Raw genomic sequence first — 7444 nt, forward strand, 5'->3', positions numbered from 1 at the left:
TGTCTGATCATGCTGCTATTCCATGTTAGCTAACGTCATCTAAGCCACTTATTACCATCAAGGAGGTGAAGTATCGTAGGACCAAGTCTGTGGATATCTCTGCCCTTTCGCGTGATTTGGGAGAGTCATCGTCATGTAGGGATGTTCTTTCCAATTCTCGTCCAGACGCTTGCGACCTGGATTCCCTTGTCTATAATTATGACACCACTTTGTCTCGCGTTATCGATCACATGCGCCACTTAAAATGAAGATCATTGTATCGAGGTCTATTGTACCCTGGTACAATGAAGACACACAAAAAAAGGGGAAACTGATTTTCAGATATTCAAGAAGCGGAGGAATCACGTGACGCATCTCCTTAATGAGGCTAAGCTCACGTTTTTCACGGACTTTGTTGAGGATAGTAGTAGTGACCAGGGGAGGTTATTTCGTGCCACCAGGACGCTGCTTGGAAAGAATGACAGCACACTGGCATTTCCTGATTATGATGATAAGTGTTTACTTGTGAAAGATACAGCGCGATTTTTTGTGCGGAAGATACTACGGATACGTGACCAAATAGATTCCACCGTTATCACGGATATGGATACTGTCCCGGGTGACCCTATAGTCAGTGATGCAAAGATACTGTCTGAGTTCAAGCCCCTCTATGAGGCTGACATTTTGGCACTTATTCGGAAGTCATCGAAGAAAACGTGTAATCTAGACCCCATGCCTTCTAAACTTGTAGTAGAATCAATTGATCATCTGTTACCTGTTATTGCTAAGATGATCAATTCGTTGCTACTTGGGGGATACTTTCCGAAGGCATGGAAGGAAGCCCTTATTGATCCTCGCTAGAAAAAAGCTGGAGTTTATGACTTCACTAATCTTCTCCAGTTAGTAATCTGCAGTGTATGTCAAAATTGGCAAAGCGTGCAGTATTTGACCAGGTACATGCACACCTTTCTGAACATGACCTCTACCCCTTGTTGCAATCTGCGTATAGACGAGGTCACAGCACAGAAACAGCCTTAACATATATAATGATTTATTAATGGCAATGAATCGTCAAGAAGTTGTTCTGCTTGTGTTGTTTCATTTTTACGCTGCCTTCGATACGTTGGAACATTCTGTGTTACTATCTCGGCTAAGCGCAAGTTTTGGGATCCAATGAGCTAAAATTAGCTTATTACAGGCCATAAGCTAGTTTTTGCTCATAATGTACATCACTGTAAGTCATTGTAGCTCTTTGTAGGTCATTGTAGGTCATTGTAGTAGGTAATTGTAGGCCATTGTAGCTTATTATAGGTCATTGTAGATCATTGTAGGTCATTGTAGGTCATCACTTGTTTTTGTAACTACGGTTTGTTTTGTAAGTCTCCACTTACACTTTGGACGTCCACCTTCTCAAGTTTTAGAGAAATGGAATTAGATCTTTAAAAAAATATAGATTTATTTGCTCATTTACATTCTAAAAGAATGAGAGCGGAATATATTTTAAATGCATAATTTTGTACCAGACAGTCAGTTGTGTCTAGAGTAGTCCTTGATGATGATGGGAAACAGTACAGATACATATTGTGCTCTCTGTGTGATACCATTATATTAATACTAATATCTGGACAAAGCTCATTCTTCGATAGTTTTTAGAGTTTATTTCCACGACCCTAGCTGGGTGTTCAATATTAGCTCCCAGTCTGAGGTCAATGGACCACATCACTTCATACACTGATTTGTAAGGCTGAAGGTAACTATAATTCCAATTGATTTTCATATTTTTCTATTACATTTTCATCAAAATGATGTTTATAACATTCTCTAATATTAAATTTTGATGTCTTTTTTTACTCTCTTCCAGTCTCACTGTGACTGAGATTCCCATTCCCGTTGGTGGGTTGTTTGCACTCCAGAAAGAATTCCTAGTTAAGTTGGAACTCAAGTCAGTGAAAATCACTCATGTAAAATCCTGGATCCTTCTCTGATTTGTGTTTTGTTATATTAGTTGAAATAATGTTAGAAAAAGACTAGTTAATACCTATCGAGAAGTATATCACAGAGCTAAGGATTGAAGGACTTTTAAAGAATTGCTGGTGCAATAAAAGTTCTATCAGGGCTTTAAATGGTTAAGAAAAGTTTTTTTTTCTGTAGGTTGTCTTATGGGGTTCCTTACATCATGTTTATAGAATACACCTGGAGTTTGAGATATTCAGTTACCTTTCTACTCACATTGAAACAGTAAAATGAACATCTTTGAAATCCCCTGTCCTGTCAGATCTAATCTGCTATACTCTCAGTCTGCTCTACGTACTCTGTTCTGCTCTCGGCTACAGTACAGTCTACTATTTTTCTCTACTCTACTCTACTCTACTCTAATCTCCTCTACCCTGCTATACTCTGCCCTACTCTGCTCTTCTCTTCCTTGCAATACTTTGCTATATTGTATCCACTCTGCCCACTCCTCTCTCCGATTAATTCTCTACTCGTCTCTGCTATGCTCTTCGCTGCTCAGCTCTGCTCATTTCTACTCTTCTTTGCTCCACTTCACTGAGTATACCCTAGTTACGCTGCCTTTACTCTGTCTATTCTGCTCTACTTTTCTCTGCCGGCTCTGCATTACTCTGCTTAGCAATGACCTACGCTAGTCTTCTGTGCTCTACTTTGCGTTAATCGTTTTTGCTTTGCACTGTTCTACTCTACTCTTCACGACTCTACTCTGTCCTACTAGCCCGATCTTCAATCAGCCAGTAACAATGCTAGGCTGGATATCATTAACCAAAATTATGTTTGCATGCCTGTCACTGCAGAAACTACAGGGTAAGGTACCGGACACTGTCCCAAATCTTCATCATCAGAGGATTTGCCTAGAATTAATAATACCAGTATTTATTAAACAAAGGAAAAGAAGACTACTTTGATACAACCCTGGATATTTATACTACTTAGAATACTTTGTATTATTGTAATATTTTTTTCGAGTACTTATTTATCTCCTTGGTGGAGGATAGGCAAGATCACATTACACATTGCACGGTTTTGGCTGAAGTCAGTCTTCTAATAATGCGGCTTGACGGAAAGGAAATATTAGTCTTTTCAATCCTTGTAAAGATTTCCGATTTATCCGATTTCAAAATTTCATATTTGGGAATTGTGAAATTTTCGAGCAAGTACGAGGGCAACTCTAGTTTCTTGAGTTCTCTTCAAACTTACAAAGTACGCCATAACTAGATGGTGAACGCTAAGGCATCAATCAATTGCTTTACAACATTGTAAATTGAAATGACCAGGCGGGTATCCGGTCAACTCGCTTACGTGCAAACTCGACTACACCAACTCACAGGTATTCACGGGGCGAAGCCACCTTTCCTCACACTATGAGCCAGGGTGGACTATTGAATTCACGTCTTTGTATACTACGTTTGAAAGCACAGTTTTCTGCTAACTATCTTACGGCGCATGTTCGATACTGCTTTAATTAAAGTAAAAGGGTAAAGTCTGCATATGAGCTAAGTGGCCATCAGGCCTGCGCTTATCTCAGCTTTCATCCTACCCCCTGGATTTGTAAAACTCGATAGAAACAAGGTACATGCTTTCTGTTTCCTAAATGTTTTATTTCAAATCTATATTTTTCGGAGCAAAATAAAAATGTAAACAGAAATTGGCTCGGACTCGTGGTTGACTCGCTTGGATACTTGAACATTCATTTTGTTTGAGCAGTTTATAACAAGTAAGTGGCGCGTGAGCCTTTCAATACATTCAAGTGGATGTAAACTGGCCGTTTCGATACAGTCCGTGAAGAGTCGTTGTATAAATGCAGTGCTGCGGGACGAAAAAAATTAATACAACGTCTCCGCTACTTATCATAAATTCACGAGGAACGGTATACACTTCAACTCAAGTACAGAAAGGTTTGGCTTCATTCGGTAGTTCTGATCCTTTTTTCTTATTTTGAAGAAACTCGATCGTTGCCAATCCTCGGCGTTCCAATAATTCCACATGGTGAAGAGGTCGCCTGGAGGAGGCTAACAGCGAGAGATCATGCAATTTCTACATCAAGCTGGCAACAAGAAAAGACATTAAAATTTACCTTTTTTCTCTACAGTTTTTTTCCAAGGATAAGAATCAAAACTTGAGAACTCTGCGGTCGTGTGAAGTGAATAACAACTAAACTAAGAAGCGTTGTTTAGGCGTTGTATTCACGAGACGTCACTCGAATGGCATCAATTAAAATCAAACTAAAGCCCTATCTTAAACAGTATCGCCTGCGGTATATTTTGCCTTTATGAGTTCTTTGTCAAGTTTTTAATGTTTTAATGTCCTTGTTTTTGTGTTGTGTCAGGGCTCGATTTAAACAAGCTTTGCTAAATTGGATACCCCTGGAAAAATATTGAATTAAATTTTAAAAAAAATAAAGATAAACAATATCTGTATACATTTCTCTGAAAGTAGCATTCGACTAAAAAATCATTAGCATACTTCTTGTTCGTCTGTCTGGGTTTTCTTTGTCACGGCAACTTGTCACTAACCCTAAACATTTGAACTTAACATAATTATGAATAATTTAACTTTAAAAATATTGCAGCATGCACGAATATGGACAAGGTTGCTAGATCTTGCAAATGAGTTGAGACTTGTAGAAATTTTGTTTGCTTGTAGTAAAATCGGCGTTTTAATTAAAGCAATTGGGCTTTACCACCATGTTGCATTCTTGAAGATCTGGGATCAACTGTCATGGCGGTAAGACACGTCCCTATGTAGAGCGACTGAAGAAGGGAAATTAAACTTTGCCTGAATCTGCCACTATTTCCGGATTGAGACATTATCAACAGATGAAAGGAATGACCAAACATAAAAGGGACCAAAGAGGTTCAAGCTCAAGTTCAGCAACTTCGCCAGCCGAATTGAAGAAAGTTAAAATGTCCGACTGAAAGAAGATGTCGAGATATAGGTTCTTTACAGGATTTAATCCAGAACTTGACGGAAACAATGGAAAGTAATTTTGGAAAGCTACACGAGGAGCTAAGCGCTATTAGGCAAGAGATGAAACACGAAATACAAACAGTAAAAGAGAATGTTAAAATCGTAGAAAAAAGTGTCGAAGAATTATGGGCAACTGTTGAAGATCTGAAGGAAGAAGCAGAGGCTCTCAAAGACACTAAAAAGGCACAGGAAGAGGAGATGGAAGGATTACGATCGCTGTTAAAAAAGACCATTGAAGCAGAGCTCAAAGAAGAGAGAGAAAAAATCATCGAGCTTGAAGATTACACTGGGAGTGAGAACTTCAAATTCCACAGTGTCCCATGCAGAGTCAAACGACGAAAGTGCTGCTCAATTGTCTAAACAAGTTATTCTCGACATCTTGGAGAAGAGGATCATTACAAATGGACACCATTTCAAGCAGTTCATATCGCATCGGCAAGCGAAAAGAAAACAAAAATCGACCAATAATCGTCCGCTTTGCAGTCTGCCGAGAAGACAGGGACCGTGTTTTATTTTTGCAGGAAACAAGCGCTTAAAGATAGCAGAAGGTATCGTGACGCCTATATCACTGCTGATTATGCGAATGCCGCTACAAGAAGAACGAAGAAAACTAATAAAGGCAATGTTTAAAGCGAGAGATGAAGGTCTTCAAACAAACGTGGTCGGTAGGTTACTCTGCATTGGAGAGCAAAAGGATAACGTAACAGATGACCCTGAGGATCTTAAAGATAACTAACAAAACAAAAATTATCGACGGAGAATAACAAGTCTAATTACTAATTAACAATTATTCCATGAGCGCGCGTTGGATATGTTGAGGTGGTAAATAGCTAACGAGGCGCATAACGCCGAGTTGGCTATTACCAGTCTCGTATCCAACAAGCGCGAATGGAATAATTGTTTTGTTAAATTCCTTAAACTCCAAAAGTTTGAAAGTGTGAAATACGAGCGAAAAAAGCGAGAAAATCCGAGCGAAATCGAAAAAACTTGAAGATGCGATGTTGTCGAATATCTGGTGGTCAGACAGACACATGCTTATCACAAATTCATTTCTTGCCTTTTTGCGTACTTCTAAAAGTTGGAATTGATCCAAACTTTCTACAAAAAAGGTTTTTGATTTTTTTTTTCGCTTTATTTTGAGAGAAATTTCGCTTTCCGGCGAAAAAAAAAAATCGCTTAGCAACGCTAGCGCAATCAATTGCCGTATAAGGTCAAACTAAGGTATATGAGCTGATAAACTAGATTGAGTAAACCAATCAGAACATTAACCGAGGTTGAAAATTTAATAACAAACTTTATGCCATAGTGACCGTACACTTCAGAGCAGAACTTCCGAGATAATAACAAACACAGCTTTTGGTCAGGAGAACTTTAACGTAGAATTAAGAGATTCAGAAAGGTTAGTTCCTTTTTAACCTATTCGCATTGGTATCCCAGATGTGTAGGAATAATTGGAATATGTCCTGTACCTGTGGTGCTCTGTGTGTTCTCTTATCACTGTTCCTTTTTAGGGGCAGTGAAGTTTGTTTTTATGTCCGTTTTAGTTATCTTGTTTATTTTTCTACTGTATTTAATTTATGCGTAGCTGGTACCATATTTTGTGTTTTAAACACGTTTCTTTTTTGCAACCTAGACCTAATTTTATGCTAATTTATACCTCCGTTTTCTCCTATTGTTCCTTATTTCTACAATTCCACGGACACACAGTGAATTGCAATTGAACATCAATTATTTTTCAAGTTAATTTCACTAAATGTAAAAGGTTTGAGTAATTTCCGGAAAAGAACCATCTTTCTCTGGTGCCGAAAACGTAATGCCGACTTTGTTTTTTTTTTTTTACAGGAAACACATTCCACCATAGCAACAGATAACCACTAGAAAAATGAATGGAGCGCAGAGGCGATAACTTGCCACGATTGTTCTAACTCACGTGGTGTTTCAATTTTTGATACAAAATGCGGTTGACTGCACCATCTATCGTAAGATCTTAGATCCACTGGAGCGCTACATTATTCTCAAAGCTCAAATCCAAGAGAAAACTCATGTACTGATAAATGTATATGCAACAAACAAAGACAAGGACTTGGTGAAGTTTTTGATAATTTACTCTCTATCTTGAGAAACGAAAATCTAGATTCTGAATATTATTTCGGGAGGAGACTTAAATTGTCCACTTAACCCGCTAGTCGATATAAAAGGAGGAATATTTACCAAAAGGAAACTAGTCACCTCTTGTATTGATAGCTTTCAAGTAAATTAGACCTAGTAGATATTTCGAGAATCAAACATGCGGACACAAAAAGCTTCACATGGAGTAAACAATCTCCAAGGATTTTTTGTCGGTTGGATTACTGGTTGATATCAAATAATTTATTACGCGACTTTGTTGGATCAGCTGAAATAGTCTCTGCAGTCCGAAAGTAAGAGAGCGAACTTAATATAATTCGACGCCATTGCTGGTTAATTAAATGTTCTCCTGTGTGCA

General features: G+C 38.3%; 1 long non-coding RNA gene across 1 annotated transcript; it reads left to right on the forward strand.

Moving 5' to 3' along the window:
- The first annotated feature begins 4571 nt into the window (after positions 1-4571).
- Positions 4572-7444, forward strand: LOC138052679 (uncharacterized). The gene is made up of 2 exons (XR_011133132.1): positions 4572-5624; positions 6802-7444. It is a non-coding gene; the product is annotated as an uncharacterized lncRNA (long non-coding RNA).

The sequence above is a fragment of the Montipora capricornis genome, chromosome 1 (assembly GCF_036669925.1).
Source record: "Montipora capricornis isolate CH-2021 chromosome 1, ASM3666992v2, whole genome shotgun sequence".
In the NCBI taxonomy this organism is placed as follows: Eukaryota; Metazoa; Cnidaria; class Anthozoa; order Scleractinia; family Acroporidae; genus Montipora; species Montipora capricornis.